We start from the raw sequence: 17,501 nt of genomic DNA on the forward strand, positions 1-17,501 counted from the left end.
CACACCCCCTAACTAGCTTATTGCTAGTCTCTAGCAATTTAGTGTGAAAATGATAAAATGAGAGTGCAAAAGTATTGTTTATTTTTATTAATATATATCAATATGTATGAATTAAAATAAATACTCACTTTCGTAGAGCATTACGATTACACTTAGCACGTGCAACAAGCCGTTAAACCCCTAGGTTACCCTAGACGAGTGTTGTCTCGTGAGGGTTTGCAGTGATGTTACCCACAAACATCATCTTAAAAGATACTCTAAAACATAGCAACCTTAAGACAAATGTAAATGTGACGTCTCAGAATACCTATACCTCCACCACAATTGGGTACCCCTTGAGTTCTAGGTGCACTACTCAAATTCACAAGTGTTAACTACCATTTGTTAGCTCCCGACCCACTAAATTTTCCGAATATCACATGTTATTTGTCCAGAATGGTTCGCATATAAAAATGAAGCTATCAATCCCAACTAGACATCCCAGGTACACAGAGTTCTAAAACAATGGAGTCAAACCAGTCATCCACAAGTCACTTGGTTTTAGTTTAACTAACCCACTCATGTTTATTTTAATATTTTTTTTCCGCATAGTGACTACAACAGTCCAACTCCATTAGGCTCTAGTAAGATCCATGTAACGAGCTTTGGGTCAATGACTCTTGATCCAATTGGCTCAAGGCATTAGGTGAAACACCCCTCAGACTTAATTACTCGAACCAGACTATGCCACGAGGCTAGACTAGTCACTTATTTCAATCATTTTCACCTTTTTACGCGAACACTCGCTGCTTTGTAGGCAAGAGGCCCAGTTACTCAGTGAAGACAAACTGTATTATTTCTCTCTCTCTCTTTTTCTTTTTTTTTAAACATTGAATGTATTGTGACTATAGATCAACCAAGGTCCGAACATAAAGCACCCAGGTGATCTAGCCGGAAATTTCAAACTCTATCTTTATGTGAAAACCAAATCATGAACTTTAGGACAAGGACACTCGTACTTCTCTTGCGAATAAGGTCAACAAACAAATAGGTAACACAAGTGAACTCTTGAGGCTTTCCTATTGTCATTAAATACTTATGTGGTTATTATTATTATTATTATTATTATTATTTTATATATATATATTTAAAGATATGACAATTGGTATTATATATAGAAAAAATACAGTAATCTCTCCCCCCAACTTAAATTCAACATTGTCCCCAATGTTTCAACATGAATGCATGAAATATGGCATTAATGATTGTATGAAGGATAATAAGGCCGAAGGTTAGAATATACCTGATAGAATGACTGCATACTGTTCTTGCTCATCAATTGTCATATCAATAGAAAATAAAAGAGAGACAAATTATGATACAAACAGAGGATCTCTAGCTGATATGGAGATCAATCCTGATAAACAGGATCTCCCAGATTGGTCGATTCAACCTCTAGGGTAAAGTTGTCCAAAAATAACTTCAAACGTTGGCCATTTACTTTAAAAATATTACCGGTGTTTGAATTCTCTATCTCAAAGGTTCCATATGGATAAACAGTTTTAACTATAAAAGTGCCGGTCCACCTAGATCTCAATTTTTCTGGAAATAAATAAAGTCTTAAATTATACAATAGAACTTTCTGGGAAGGCTCAAATGTTTTTCTTATAATATTTCTATCATGAAAGACTTTCATTTTGTTCTTATAAATTCGAGCATTCTCATATGCTTCATTCCTGATTTTCTCTAGTTCATTAAGTTGAAGTTTGCGTAGTGAACTAGCCTTATCCATATCAAAATTAAATCTCTTAATAGCCCAGTAGGCTTTATGCTCCAATTCCACAGGCAAGTGACACAGTTTACCAAAAATAAGACGGTATGGAGACATACAAATCGGGCCTTTAAAAGCAGTACGATAAGCCCAAAATGCATCAGTTAAATGCAAAGACCAGTCTTTGCGATTTGGATTAACTGTTTTTTCAGAATATTCTTAATTGATCGATTGGATACTTCAACTTGTCCACTTGTTTGTGGATGATAAGGGGTGGCGACTTTATGGGTTATCCCATATTTTCACATTAAAGCCTCAAAAGGCTTATTACAGAAGTGTGATCTCCATCACTGATGATGGTTCGAGGCAAATCTGGAAAGAATGTTTTCTTGTAAAAATTTTAAAACAGATTATGGTCATTATTCTTGCAAGGAATTGCCTCCATCCATTTAGAGACATAATCTACAGCTACTAAAATGTACAAATTTCTGAATGAAGGAGGAAATGGACCCATAAAATCTATTCTCCAACAATCAAATATTTTGATAATTAAAAATTGGGTTGAGGGGCATCATATTCCTACGAGTTATCCCACCTAACTTTTGACAACGCTCGCAAGCTTTGCAAAAGTTATGGAAATCTTTGAACAAGGTGGGCCAATAGAAACCGCACTGTAAAATTTTTGCAGCCATTTTCTTAGAAGAGAAATGACCACCGCAAGCTTCAGAATGACAAAAGGAAATGACACTAATAAATTTGTTATTAGGTACACATCTCCTAATAATTTGGTCTGGGCAGTATTTGAAAAGATAAGGATTATCCCAGAAAAATTTTTTTATTTCGGTCAAAATTTTTCTTTTGTCCTGTTTATTCCAATGAATCGGAAGTTCACCCGTGACAAGAAAATTTGCAATGTCTGCAAACCAGGGTGACGACGTGATTTCAAAGAGTTGCTCATTAGGGAAAGTGTCTCTTATGGGTGAATTGTCTATGAAATCGGAAAGAATGAGACGGGACAAGTGATCAGCTACTACGTTCTCTACCCCTTTTTTATCTCTTATTTCTAGAAAAAATTCTTGGAGCAGAAGGATCCACCTAAGCAAACGCGCCTTAGCATCCTTTTTTGAAAGAAGGTACTTAAGAGCAGCGTGGTTAGTGTAGATAATGATTTTGGAACCAATCAAGTAAGACCTAAATTTATCTAGTGCAAATACTACGGCGAGTAGTTCCTTTTCCGTAGTGGTGTAATTCATTTGTGCGTTATTTAAAGACTTACTTGCATAGTAGATAACATAAGGCTTCCTTTCCTTTTTTTGCCCTAAAACTACCCCAACTGCATATTCACTAGCATCACACATGATTTCAAAAGGAAGCGACCAGTCTGGTGGTTGCATGATGGGAGCAGAGGTCAGCAAGCTTTTAAGTTTATCAAAAGCTTTTTGACATTCTTCAGACTACACAAATTGGGTTTCCTTTTGAAGGAGATTACATAAGGGTTTAGATATTGAGCTAAAATCTTTAATGAATCTCCTATAAAATTCTGCATGACCCAAAAATGAGCGTATATCTTTGATAGTTTTTGGGTTGGGTAAGTTAGCAATTAAGTCAATTTTAGCCTTGTCTACTTCAATTCCTTCAGATGAAATGACATGCCCGAGAACAATTCTCCTAGTTATCATGAAATGGCACTTTTTCCAGTTTAAGATTAGATTCTTCTCCTCACATCGAATTAAGACTAGCCTTAAATGGTTCACACAGTTTTCAAAAGAGGAGCCGAAAACCGAAAAATCATCCATGAAGACATTCATAAAGCGCTCAACCATGTTAGAGAAAATACTGAGCATGCATCTTTGGAAGGTTGCAAGAGCATTACATAACCCAAATGGCATTCTCTTGTAAGCAAAAGCGCCAAAAGGACATGTAAAAGTGGTCTTCTCCTTATCTTCAAGATCAATTGCAATTTGGTTGTAACCGGAATAGCCATCTAGGAAGCAATAATATTTATGACCTGCCAACCTTTCTAAGATTTGATCAATAAAAGGTAGAGGAAAGTGATCCTTCCTAGTGACAGAATTAAATTTTCTATAGTCAATGCATACACGCCAACTAGTGGGGACCCTAGTTAGAACTAATTCATTGTTGGCATTTTTGACTACAGTAACACCAGATTTTTTCGGGACCACTTGGGTTGGACTTACCCATTTACTATCTGAAATAGGGTAGATCATACCCGCATCCAGAAGTTTCAGAACTTCTGCCCTAACCACATCCTTCATGTTTGGGTTCAATCGACGTTGAGGTTGATAAGAAGGTTTAGCATCAGCTTCTAGGTGGATTCTATGAGTGCAAATTGAGGGACTAATTCCCTTGATATCAGCAATTGTCCACCCTATTGCTCCCTTATGTTCCTTGAGAATTTCTAACAATTTTAATTCTTGACTTTGTTTGAGTTGGGATGATATGATCACAGGAAAAGTCTCTTCTTGACCAAGGTATGCGTACTTGAGCTCAGATGGCAAAGGTTTTAGCTCAAGTTTAGGTGCTTGAACACTAGATGGTAGAGGACTATTGTTGCGTGTGGGCAATTCTTCAAAACAAGATTTCCACCTATCTGTATCCAACAAAGGAGCTAAATCTAATATAGCACTGATTTCTCTAAAGTTTTGGTTGATATCTGTATTTTCGAAATGAGTTAGGCATGTTTCTAACGGATCAGAAGAAAGAGATGGGACAAGAGCATCTTCTACAACGGAGTCGATCAGATTAACTCCATGAATTTCATCATTTTCGTTGTCATTATCGGGTTGTTTGCAAATGTTAAATATATTAAAATCTATAGTCATATTCCCGAATGACATTTTCATTATTCCATTTCGACAGTTGATCAAAGCATTGGAAGTGGCTAGAAATGGGCGGCCTAAGATGACAGGTATTGGAGTGGTACAATTCATGACAGGCTGGGTATCTAATACTATGAAGTCGACTGAAAAATAGAATTTATCAATTTGGACAAGTATATCCTCGACTACTCCTCTTGGTATCTTTATAGATCGATCGGCAAGTTAGAGAGTAACCTTGGTGGATTTTAGTTCACCAAGTCCTAATTGTTCATAAACTGAATAGGGCAGTAAGTTAACACTTGCACCTAAACCAAGAAGGGCTCGTTGTATCCTGAAGTTTCCTATGATGCAAGATATGGTAGGACAACCAGGATCTTTATATTTAGGTGGGGTGTTGTGTTTGAGAATAGCACTCACCTGTTCAGTTAGAAAAGCTTTCTTTTATACGTAAAGCTTTCGCTTTATGGTACAAAGATCTTTTAAAAATTTGGCATAAGATGGGATCTGCTTAATGGCATCTAATAAAGGAATGTTAATCTTTACTTGTTTAAAGATATCCAAAATTTCTTGGTCAGGTATTCCCTTTTTAGCTGCAAGCAAGCGCTGAGGGAATGGAGCAACTATCTTGTGATGGGGTATTGGATCATCTTGTTCATTATCATCTTCATTCTTCTTTTCAATAGATTTTTCAGGTTTGTCATCTTTTGTCGAAATTTCTTTGTTAATTATTTTTCCGCTACGAAGGGTTGTGACAGACTTAAATTGTTCAAATTTAGGTTGAGATGAACTTGCTTCATGGACCTCATGTTGACCCTTTGCGTTAGATTGAGGTTGGGCTGGAAATGTTCCTTTTTTCCTAACATTGAGTTGAGCCTCAATTCTACCTACAGAATTTTTAAGTTCTTGGAGTGATTACATTGTATTTAGATTTATCTGAGTCTGCCCTTGCATGAAAGTTTGCAAAGTATCTTCAAGGGATTTCCTATATGGTGGCACATAAGGAGTAGGAACAGAATTTCCTTGAGATTCATTGGCAGTGGGTCCATGTCTCCAACTAAAGTTAGGATGGTTTCGCCAATTAGAATTATATGTTTCTGGAAATGGTCTTTTATAAGTATTAGTGAAATTTGCTTGATCATGCAACACTTCTTGAAAAGCAAGGATTGTAGGACAATCATTGGTCACATGTGCATTACTCTCGCAAATTCCACATATACTTTCAACAATAGTTTGTGCTTTTCCTATATTAGCCTTGCTTAATTCCATGGCTTCAACCTTCCTAGTCAGATTAGCAATTTTTACATTGACGTCATTATCATCTTTAATAAGATATATTCCTCCTTTTGCATTAGGTGCTATTTTAGATTTTTCATTTTCATCTGTTGTATCCCAAGCTTGTGCATTTTCTGCTAAAAGATCAAAATAATCCCAAGCTTCATTTGGTTCCTTACTCATGAATTCACCGTTACACATCATTTCTACAAATTATCTCATATTGGAGGACAAACCATCATAAAAGAAACTAATGACCCTCCAAATTTCATATCCATGATGTGGGCAAGCAAGCAGAAGGTCCTTAAATCTTTCCCAACACTGAAAAAATGTCTCTCCATCTTTTTGTGCGAAGTTCATGATATTTCTTCTAAGTGTGTTTGTTTTATGTGTTGGGAAGAATTTCTTTAAAAATTCTCGTGTTATTTCTTGCCAGGTAGCTATGGTCCTAGGCCTTAAGAAGTGTAACCATGACTTAGCTTTTTCCTTTAAAGAAAAAGGAAATAATTTAAGCTTAACTACCTCTTCAGTGACATCATTAAAATGAAATGTTGAACACACTTCATCAAATTCTTTTATATGCAAATAGGGACTTTCAGAATCAAGTCTGTGAAACTTTGGGAGTAATTGGATTATTCGTGGTTTCGTATCAAAAGCTCCCGCAGCAGTAGGAATAACCATACAGGATAGGGTACTGGTCCTAGTGGGTTGTAGATAATCACGAAGCGTTATAATAGGTAAGTTATCTTGAAATTCATTATCTTCCTGATTACTACCATTATCTTCCATTTGATTATTTAAATTTTGAACAATTAAATTTTTATCTCTTGATTCAACTCAAAATAATCTATTTGTTTTATCTCTCTCCCACAACAGCATATACTGAAATAAATAAATAAATAAATAAATATAAATATATATTATTTTTTATTTATTTATTTATTTATTTTTATTTTTATTATTTTTTATTTTTTATTTTTTTATTTTGGGTTGGTACAAGTACCACCTAAAGAGATCTAGACAAACACCCTAACAAAAAACTTAATTAAAATTAAACATGCATTAAAACATCATCCAACAATTTCTAATGTTTTCCTAAAAATTCTATACAGCTCCTAACTGGTTTGAAGAGGATACCTAAGCCTCCAATCCGGTCTAGTAACCTTAGTCGACCAGGTAAGCTTTCAGGTAAGTGGAGGGGTCACGATGCAAATGTCCAACTTAAAACTCACTTTCCTCGAACAGAAACTGTCTCCCTTCAATCACTTAGAGAGACAAAGCTTGCCTAGACATCGACTGAGCCACAGAGCGAAATTAGTGCAACTTTCAGTGGTCTTCGTCCTATTGAGCTCGAATATCCTTAGGGGCCAACGTCTAGTTGATTTTAATTAGGCTTAGGATATTTATGCATTGGGATGATTTTTGGACTAAGGACGAGTGATGAAATCCCGATCTTATCTTTTTAATGAGTTCAGCCCTTAGATTATATTATGCAAATGCTTTATACTATATGCAACAATCAAGAAGATTTTTAACATTTTATGTCATGACATTAAATTGCATTTGAATAGTTGATCAAGCAAACTAGCTAATTATTTTTATTTATATTTATTTTATTATTATTTTAATTAATAATTTTTATTTATTTATTTATTTCTTTTTTTCAGCAAGAGTAAAATTATAATCTAAGAATTATTAAAATAGGACTAGTATGAACAAAACAGGAAACTTAATTTAAATACTCACGGCCGAAATTCGTTCACTCCAGGAATCCAAAAATTTGATCTTGATCTTCCTCGTTACTGGTCCTGCTTTGTGTCGCTCTTGAATCTGAAAAGATTTGAAATTTCAGCCGTATTAAAAATAAAGAAAGATTGAAGAACCAGAAATAAAAAATTGAAATTTGCATCCTTGTTCTCGTTTGCACGTTGCAAATCCCCGGCAACGGCGCCAAAAACTTGTTACGACTTTAATCTCGCTCTTCTTTAAAAAGAGAAATTAAATGTAGAATACCCCAAGTATAGGGTGTAGCAAAGTAATATTCTCGGTGAGTCCGAGATCGAATCCACAGGGATTTGACAGTGAACAAAAACTAAAGGCTAAATAATATTCAGATTGACAGAAATATAACTAAGACATTAGGATTCAGCCTAGCACTTCATAATGCTTTTCTTAAAATCATCTATTATCTCAGATAGATCTGAGTAAAGACCTAACCGAAAAGTGAAGCGGTAAAAATACCAATTAATCGTTAATAAAATAGATTTAGTTTTATGGACAGCATTACAGTAATTCTATTTTAAACTACAGGGATTTCTAAGCATCTGTTATACCCAGAAAAAATAACAAATCAAAAAATATATAAGTTTGAAATAATTTCTATAAAGTTACTGCACCATAAATCAAATCAAAAATAGTAAAATCCCATTGATGATTAAATGAATTACATAAAGAAAATGCTAGGCTTTTCCCTAGCCTTAGCTAAAAGAGATTTAGCTATCCATATGAGATGCAAGCATTTTTATAAAAGGGATTAGCATAGAATAAATAAAATAAAGCATAAATCCCTTTTTTTTTCTTTCTTCTCTTAAGAAAACAGAGTGCTTTGTTTCCTCCGTGGCCTCTCCTCCTCTCTCGCCCGGTTGGGAAAGATGCAAATAGATGGCTTCCCCCTCCTCTCCTTGTTCCGGATTGCCTCTCTTCTTCTTGCCTCCACCGGATGAATGATAGGAAGAGGAGATGCGAATGTTTGGCTTCAGTCCCTTCTCCCCTTTGCTCTGTCCTCCTCCCGATGCCCCTTCTGTCCTCCTCCCGATGCCCTTTCTGTCCTCCTCTCGATGCCTTTTATAGACACATTCAGCGTGTTGAAGGTGTGGCTGGGAAGATGGAAGGACGCTGGAAGATGGGCATTGCAAATGGATGGAGGACGCGGCTGAAACGCCTGGAAGGAAGCGAAAATGTGGGATGAATGAAGTCTGGAATGCGTGGAAGACGAATGGTTGCCGCTGCTGAGGGATCACAAAATGTATGGGGAGCGTGGAACGTGGAGGTGACTCGGCTGATGGCTTGAACGCGGACGGTTTGGCTTCAGTCCCTCGCTGGACGCGGTTGAGAAGCCACGAAGGCTTGGGATGATCCAGTTGTTGTGACGCTTCTGCTGCTGGATGGTTCCGCTGGAACAGGGGAGACGGAAGCCATGAATGAGATGCGGCTTGGAATGATCCAGTTGGGAAGTTGTTGGGATGTTGAAACACGGTTGAATTAAAGCGCCGGTTTGGGAAACTCTTCATGGAATGTTGGGTTTGTTTCTAAACAGAGGAGATGGGATGTTGATCCTGTTGCATGTTCTGGGAGGTCACGGACAGTTGAGAAGTTGGAAAATTTCAAAGCCCCCATGCTGCGGACGTTGCGAAATTTGTTGAGCTCGGGCTGCAGGGCATTGGGCTCAAACCCAGCGTTATTGGGTCTCTTGGATTACTTGCACTCAAATACAAATAAAACATTAATTAATTAATTTTATTAATAAAAATTAGCTATAATACTAATTTAAGATGGTATGAAGATTTCACTTTTGTGCTCTCATCAAGCTAGCACTCCAGTAAGACCTTATCTCAGATGATTAAATACTCGTGTGGATACCTGTAGAGGCCGGACACGTGTGCGGCTTAATCAGGAACCTAAAAAGATCATCAGACTGTGATGTTCTACACTTGTAGAATTTTTGAAGATGAGATCTTCAAATTAATAACTTCTAAATTTTGTTTCAGTTTTATGAATCTTAATCAACCCTTCTCAGATCCTAATCTTCCCTCCCTAATGGTTCAAAAATCTTTTGGATTTGGATCCAATTTTTTTTTTTTTGAATTCTACGATCTGAGGCGCGTTCATACAATGAACGACGTTCTGTTCGAATTCCGCTGCAAACATTGTTTTATTAGAACCTAATCAATTTTGATTTAATAAATTAAGATGACTCCTAATTGGATTAGGATTGAAGAGTTCAATTGAATCGAATTCAATTGAATCTAATGAACGTTGGGGATTGAGATTTTTAAGTTCAATAGCTTTTGTTTTATTGAAGTACTAGGTTGCTTAGAATTTCGTAGCTTATAAAGTTATTTGTGGGTGGTATTTTGACATGATTAGAACCTATCCATATCAGAAAATCAATATGAAACTTTCTGCATATCTCCTTCCAAAACTAAAGACCTTGCTCTGGAATGATCATTTGACCTGTTGGACACCAATTTGGCCTTTTCGAGTAGGCCTGGACAAGTTTCAGGAGTAAGATCTGCAACATCCAAGATTTATTTATATACATAAACTTTGAGTGATGTATATAACTTCTAATCTAGGAAGAATCTCGTGATGCCACAGAAGTTGAAATTGATTTAGAAATCTGCTAAAATAAGAGAAGAGACCATATGAAAAAGTAGAGAACTTGCACTTTCTCCTCTTTTATTTAGAAAAAGAATCGTTTTAAATAAGGTGGACCTCAATAGTATATGTAGAGATTTTGTAACTTACTTTTATTATTATTAATGAAAGAAAAGAGGATCTAAACCCTACTTTTGCCATTTTTTAAAATTTTCTAATATTCTTCTAAAAGAGCTGAGTTGGATAGGTTATAGAATTTTTTTGTTCTCCCCAATTTGATCAAGTTGGTATTGGAGCCTAGGATCCTTCCTTTGTAGAGCCCTAGCGTGTTGTCCAAACCTATGAGCAATACAAATAGGTTTGAGAATCATGCTTCTACTTTGATATATAATGAAATGAAGGGACACCTTATACAATGGGAGGAGAAGATAGCACAACTTAACAAGTTCATGATTCGACTGACATTTTCAACTAAGCACCAACAACTATTATTACAATCCAACCTCTATTGTTCGATGATGATGATCAACCATCTAGTTAAGAGGATGGGTATCTTGGAGGCCCTCAGAATCATCTACTTTCTCAATCTTTCAAAGTTGAAGCTCAAATTAACATCTTTGTGTGTAATGGTGCTACCAATTCTGAGAAACTAGATAAATAGTTAGATCAGTTATAGACTTATTTCACTGTCTATGGATACACCAATATCCAAAAAGTAAACTTTGCTTGTTTAAAGTTTTCTATCCATGCTCTAACGTAGTGGAATTCCTATATGAGAGATAACGATGCTCCTGAATTAATATAGAGTGAATATAAGAGCCTTATCAAAAAGTAATTCTACCTAATTGGCCATCAGAAAGATCAATGGACCAAGTGGCTATAAATGTAGAAAAAATATGATAAGTTTATCTAGGACAATATATCTAAGTTTCATAACATGCTATCTCACTTGTGATTCAAACAATGATTATGAAGTCTTCATGATTTGAAATGAGTTGAAATTCTTTGAAGTTAAAGACATCAATGAAGCCACTATAAGAATCATAGAATCAAGGAGAATAATAGACCTAGAGGAGGCAGGAAGGGTCATAAATCAAAGAAAGGTGGCGACAAACTAGGCTAGAAAGGGAAGAAAAGTAAGAAGCAAGCAACATGACTGAAAAAATTTATTGTGACTATTATTGGATCAGTGGACATAGTCAGGAGAAGTGTTAGAAGATTCCCTCATGATTGTAGCTAAAGGGAAAAAATCATAGATGGATTCCAAGAAGAAAAGAAAGGCAGTCCTCAACATGACTAGGGTTGATGATCTGCCTAAACCAGAACAACATAACTTCAAACTAAGTTTAATGTCAAGAAAATCTAAGGTAGTGACTAAAGTAGACTTAGACATGAGAGAAATTCTTTCATTTGAATATCTAAGTAAATAAAAGTAACATTGGAGCTATTATAGATTCTAAAAGATTGAAGAAATTTATATTTGAAAGTATATTGACAAGGTAACTTATAAAGTTGTTCCTTTGGATGCATACCAAGTCATTCTTCGGAAATCTTACTCATAGAATCAAGATGTAATCTTCTACATGCATTAATGAAAGTGTGATATTGTGAAGGGCGACAAATAAATTTTAATCATTACTGCTAGAATGTAAGGAAATATTGACCTTGTGACAGTTGTATAAGCAGAAAAGTTAATAATGCTTGAAAGAAATAGATATTGAAGGATCTCCATTTACTTGAATATGGAAATTGTGGGTGCTCATGCAAGTCAAAATGTTCTTATGGAAATTGGGCGAAATATAAATAAGCCAAATCTAACAACCTTCCTTAGAAACTTAGCACCACACTTCGAAAATAAAGAAACTACTACTACCAGTACAACTAAACCCGAAATACTCTCTAACAACTAGTAAGACTTATTCTTTGCTGCAGCTATCTGTTGGTACTGTTAGAACCCGCCCATGCCGCTGATATTTCAAAACAAAATCAGATGGCAGCGGAAGGGGCATGTGCGGGATCGACGTTCATCGCATGAACGTTGTTTGATAACCGTTCGTAGTTAGGTAAGGATTAAAAACTTTTAATAACTTTAGGAAGATCAGATCTTCACCTTGTGCGGGTAGATGATCACCGCAAACTGGAGTTGGTGGTTTTAGGATGAAGGTTCGTATGAAGCCGTTCACACGTCCGGCCTCTACGGATATCCACACGAAGCAGTGATCCGATCAAAGCTCTCTTGTCTTCCCGGGGTGCTAGCTCCCTTGCAAAGACTTCTTTTGATGGCTGATTTCCTCTCTTTCAATCAACCCTTGATTGTGCTTGAGAGGAAGAAGAAGAAGGAGGGATCTTGAAGAAGAACCAAAGCCCTTACTGCAGCCTTTCTTTTCCCTGCGTTGGATGAAGGAAGGGAAGGGGAGGAGGCCGCCAAGGCTTCTTCTTCTTTTCTTCTTGCTTGCGGATGAAACAAGGAGAGGGGAGAGGGTGGCTATGGCTGGGAGGAGAGGAGATCAATGCTTAGGGCGTCAGCCCCCTTTTCACCTCTTTATAAAGCATCTAGGGCTCCTACAACTTAGGAGCCCTAGACTAGTTTCCTAAGAGGGGGCGCCGGCCCCCTCTCTTCATGCCGCACCAAGGAAGCAAAAAGGGTTGGGGCTTGCGCCCCTCCCTCTTGGTAAACCCTAATCCACATTTAGTAGGGTTTGGAATGCCCTAATGTGGTCAAGCCCAAATCCAATTAGGCTTAGCCCAAGGGTGAACCAATTTGGATCCAATCTAGATAAGTCCTAATCCAATTTGAACTTAAATCAATTTTGACTCAATTGAACTCTTCAATCCTAATCCAATTAGGAGTCTTATTGATTTATTAGATTAATAATTAATTGTGACTTAAGAAACCCTAATCCAAATTAGGACATATTTGATTTTAGTCCTAATCTAATTAGGACTCTTATTTGAATCCGAAGTCCTAATCCAATTAGGATTTCTAGGAATCCTATTCTAAGTAGGAATCCAAAAATGAATTCAAAATCCTAATCTAATTAGGATTGTAGGAATCCTACTCTAAGTAGAAATCCCAGTCCTACTCCAAATAGGATTCCCAGTCCTAATCCAATTAGGACTCTAGGAATCCTACTCTAAGTAGGATTTGTGTTTTAAGTCCAATTAATCAATTCCCATTGTTCCTTCTTCAACTTATTATCAATCGAATTGATTACTCGTGATTCATAATCACTTTTCAACCATCGGATCAGTCAATACTTCTAGTGTGTGTGACCCCATAGGTTCTATTCTGACTGGTAGTGAGATATATTGCGATCTTTATCACAATATCATTGAAAACTTCTTTCAATTGGTTGGAACGATTCCAACTCAACTCATTAGGGTTTATTGATCATCAAGATAATCCCTATGAGTCCCACCATCCACCAGTGACACCTAGCAGCATGTAGTGGCTACCCAGCAGAATAGAATGGTGAACCTCTAGGTGCAGTTATCATGTGATACAGTCCTACTATCGTGGATCCCTACAGGACGGAGGTCATGGACAACCCGTCAAACTCCATCGTTTGTCATATGTGAAGATTTATTCGACTTAAGTTCGAGAGTGGAAAACTCTTTCTCCACTGTGCATACTGCCCCGGCCGAGGTCTTACGAACTCAGTCTTATAAATCACATAGGATCTCTCCTTATCTATCAAGGTCGATAGATTCCTTATAGGTGCATACCCTACTCCTACAGTGAACTTACTGCAGCCAATCTACACTGCATGGACCCATATGGCTAGAGACCATGTATGTGTGCAGTCAAACTACAATAACCTCACTGTGAGTAGCCGAAGCATCGCAGGTCAAAGGACCAGTCACACTACTACAACATCAAGCAAGTCACTGACGAGTGGATAGACATCCAAGTGACTTCTTGTATTGGTCACGCTCAGTACCCTTGTTCTTAACAAGCACCTGCACTATTACTTCAGTGTCGTCACACTGTGGACTCGAGTCTCGTCCATCCATAAGAAAAGTAATCTGTGCACTGATCTCATCGGATCGATCACCGTCCTCGTGATGATCTATCGATCAGGAGCGTTCAGAAATTAATCACTAATGATACATGGCTCAAATTCTTAACTCTTGAGAATATGCATCATTATCTTATTAATTCTTTGGACGATTCATAGACACAATAATAATATGAATGAAAAAGATGCCTTTCATTTATTCAATAATAATAAAGTCAAGTACAAATTATGTCATAGAATTAATAATGTGTCAGCCAAAATTGGCTTCTAGGGCATACATCTAACAATCTCCCACTTGCACTAAAGCCAATCAGTCATATATCTTAGTCTCATCTTCTCAAGGTGGACTTCAGTCTTTTGCTGACTTAGCTGTTTAGTGAACGGGTCTGCCACTACTCTCTGCACTTCGACATACTTCTTCTCAACATAGTCGCGTATGAGATGGAAGCGTCGCTCTATATGCTTGGACTTCTGATGAGACCTTGGCTCCTTAGCAAGAGCTATGGCGTCATTATTATCGCAGTAGAGTGTTATGGCATCTGATGACATTACATCCAATTCCGCAATGAATTTCTTGAACCAGAAGCCTTCCTTAGCAGCTTCAGAGGCGGCGATGTATTCAGCTTCCATAGTAGAATCAGCAATGATCGGTTGTTTAGAACTCTTCCAATTCACCGTACCACCATTGCACAAGAACACATATCCATATGTTGACTTCCTATCATCGACATCAGTCATGAAGTCTGAATCTGTATATTCTTCTACCTTCAACTCTGATGATCCTCCAAAAATCAAGAATAAATCTTTAGTTCTTCTCAAGTACTTAAGAATATTCTTCACAGCTGTCCAGTGTTCTTCACCTGGATTTGACTGATATCTGCTTGTGACACTCACAGCAAGAGCTATATCAGGTCGTGTACATAGCATGGCATACATGAGGCTCCCTATTGCTGATGCATAGGGAATCTTGCTCATGCATTGAATCTCTTCAGATGTGTTGGGGCACATCTTCTTGGAGAGATGAATTCCATGCCTAAGGGGTAAAAGACCCCTTTTGGAGTTTTCCATGCTGAACCTTTTCAGCACTTCCTCTATATACATTTTCTGTGATAGGCCAAGCATCCTTTTAGATCTATCTCTATAGACCTTTATTCCCAAAATATAGGATGCTTCCCCAAGGTCTTTCATGGAGAACTATTTTGACAACCAGACCTTGACCGAGGTTAGCATGGGAATATCATTCCCTATCAGGAGGATGTCGTCCACGTACAGTACGAGAAATACGACAGCGCTCCCACTAACCTTTTTGTAAACATACGGTTTCTTCTCGTTTTTGATGAAATCAAACGTTTTGATTGCATCATCGAAACGAGCGTTCCAACTCCGAGATGCTTGCTTTAGTCCATAAATGGACCTTTGCAACTTGCAGACTTTGTGATCTCTATCACTGGAAGTAAAACCCAAAGGCTGTTCCATATAGATATCTTCTTTAAGATATCCATTTAGGAAAGCAGTTTTCACATCCATCTGCCAGATTTCATAATCATGAAATGCTGCAAGGGCAAGCAATGTTCGGATGGATTTCAGCATGGCTACAGGCGAAAAGGTCTCCTGATAGTCAATGCCTTCGCGTTGACTATACCCTTTCGCCACAAGCCTTGCCTTGTAGGTCTCTACCTCTCCATCCGAACCTATCTTCCTTTTGTAGATCCATTTGCATCCAATAGGTACAATACCTTCTGGTGGATCTACTAAGGTCCAAACTTGGTTGGAATGCATGGAGTCTAATTCCGACTTCATAGCTTCCAACCATTTCTCAGAATCGACATCAGATATCGCCTCGTTGTAGGTTTTAGGATCCTGTATGTGATCCCTATCTCCCACTAGGAACATTTTCTCGGTATTCTCTTCTAGTATACCTAAGTATCTATCGGGAGGATGGAAGACCCTACTTGATTTGCGAGGTGGTTGAGGGACATCGTGTACTGGCTCTGTATTAATGGGTTCGATAGGATCCATGACTCGTTGCTTTTTAGAGACTTTCTCTTCAAGCTCAATTTTCCTCCCACTGCCTCTATCAAGGATCAACTGGTTTTCCAAGAAGATGGCATGACGGCTCACAAATACATTGTGATCCTCTGAGACGTAAAAATTGTATCCTAATGACTCTTTAGGATATCCTATAAAACGAGCACTTATGGTCCTAGCCTCTAGTTTGTCTGCCTGTAGTCTCTTGACGTGGGCCGGACATCCCCAAATCTTGAGATGACCAAGACTTGGTTTCTTACCATGCCATATCTCATATGGTGTGGTAGAAACGAATTTAGAGGGAACTCTATTAAGTAGATATACTGGGGTAAGTAAGGCATCTCTCCAAAGAAATATCGGTAGATCAGTGAAGCTCATCATGGATCTGACCATATCCAATAGGGTCTGATTCCTCCTCTCTGACACCCCGTTGAGTTGAGGTGTACCAGGAGGTGTCCATTGTGAGACTATGCCATTATCCTTGAGATAGTCCCGGAATTCTCCACTAAGGTATTCTCCTCCTCGATATGATCGAAGAGCTTTAAGGGGTTTTCCAGTTTGTTTTTCTACTTCATTTCTGAATTCTTTGAACTTTTCAAAAGATTCAGATTTGTGTCTCATAAGATACACATACCCATACCGTGAATAATCATCGGTAAAGGTAATGAAGTACGAATAACGTCCCGTGGCTAGCACATCGAATGGGCCACATACATCTGTATGTACTAGGGTAAGTATTTCAGTGGTCCTCTCCCCATGTCCTACAAAGGGCAATCTAGCCATTTTTTCTTGAAGACAGAATTCGCAAACTGGATATGACTCGGAAGTCAATGAGCCGAGAAGCCCAGCTTTATCTATTTTGTTCATTCTGTCCTCTCCAATATGGCCAAGCCTGAGGTGCCACAAATATTTTTGGTTTATCTCATCTCTGGATCTTTTGGATCCTTTGGCACTCACTTCTTGCTCAGACACATTTATAGATACATCCATATGCAAATGATAGAGACTGTCAATCATAAAACCACGTGCGACTATTTTATTTTTTAAATAAATAGAACAGCAGTCTTTATTAAATGTAAAAACATGACCTTCCTGTGCTAGACATGAAACAGAAATTAAATTTCTGCTAGCAACAGGTACATAATAGCAGTCTCTAAGTAATAAACTAAAATCAGACGGTAGTCGCAGATGGTAGGTGCCCAAAACCAATTGACA

General features: G+C 37.5%; 1 non-coding gene across 1 annotated transcript; it reads left to right on the plus strand.

Annotated features, from left to right (window-relative positions):
- The first annotated feature begins 6,133 nt into the window (after positions 1-6,133).
- LOC120113210 lies at positions 6,134-6,240 on the plus strand. Its single transcript, XR_005515012.1, has one exon. It is a non-coding gene; the product is annotated as a small nucleolar RNA R71 (small nucleolar RNA).
- The last annotated feature ends 11,261 nt before the right edge of the window (positions 6,241-17,501 follow it).

This window comes from Phoenix dactylifera, chromosome 14 (genome assembly GCF_009389715.1).
Source record: "Phoenix dactylifera cultivar Barhee BC4 chromosome 14, palm_55x_up_171113_PBpolish2nd_filt_p, whole genome shotgun sequence".
NCBI lineage: Eukaryota > Viridiplantae > Streptophyta > Magnoliopsida > Arecales > Arecaceae > Phoenix > Phoenix dactylifera.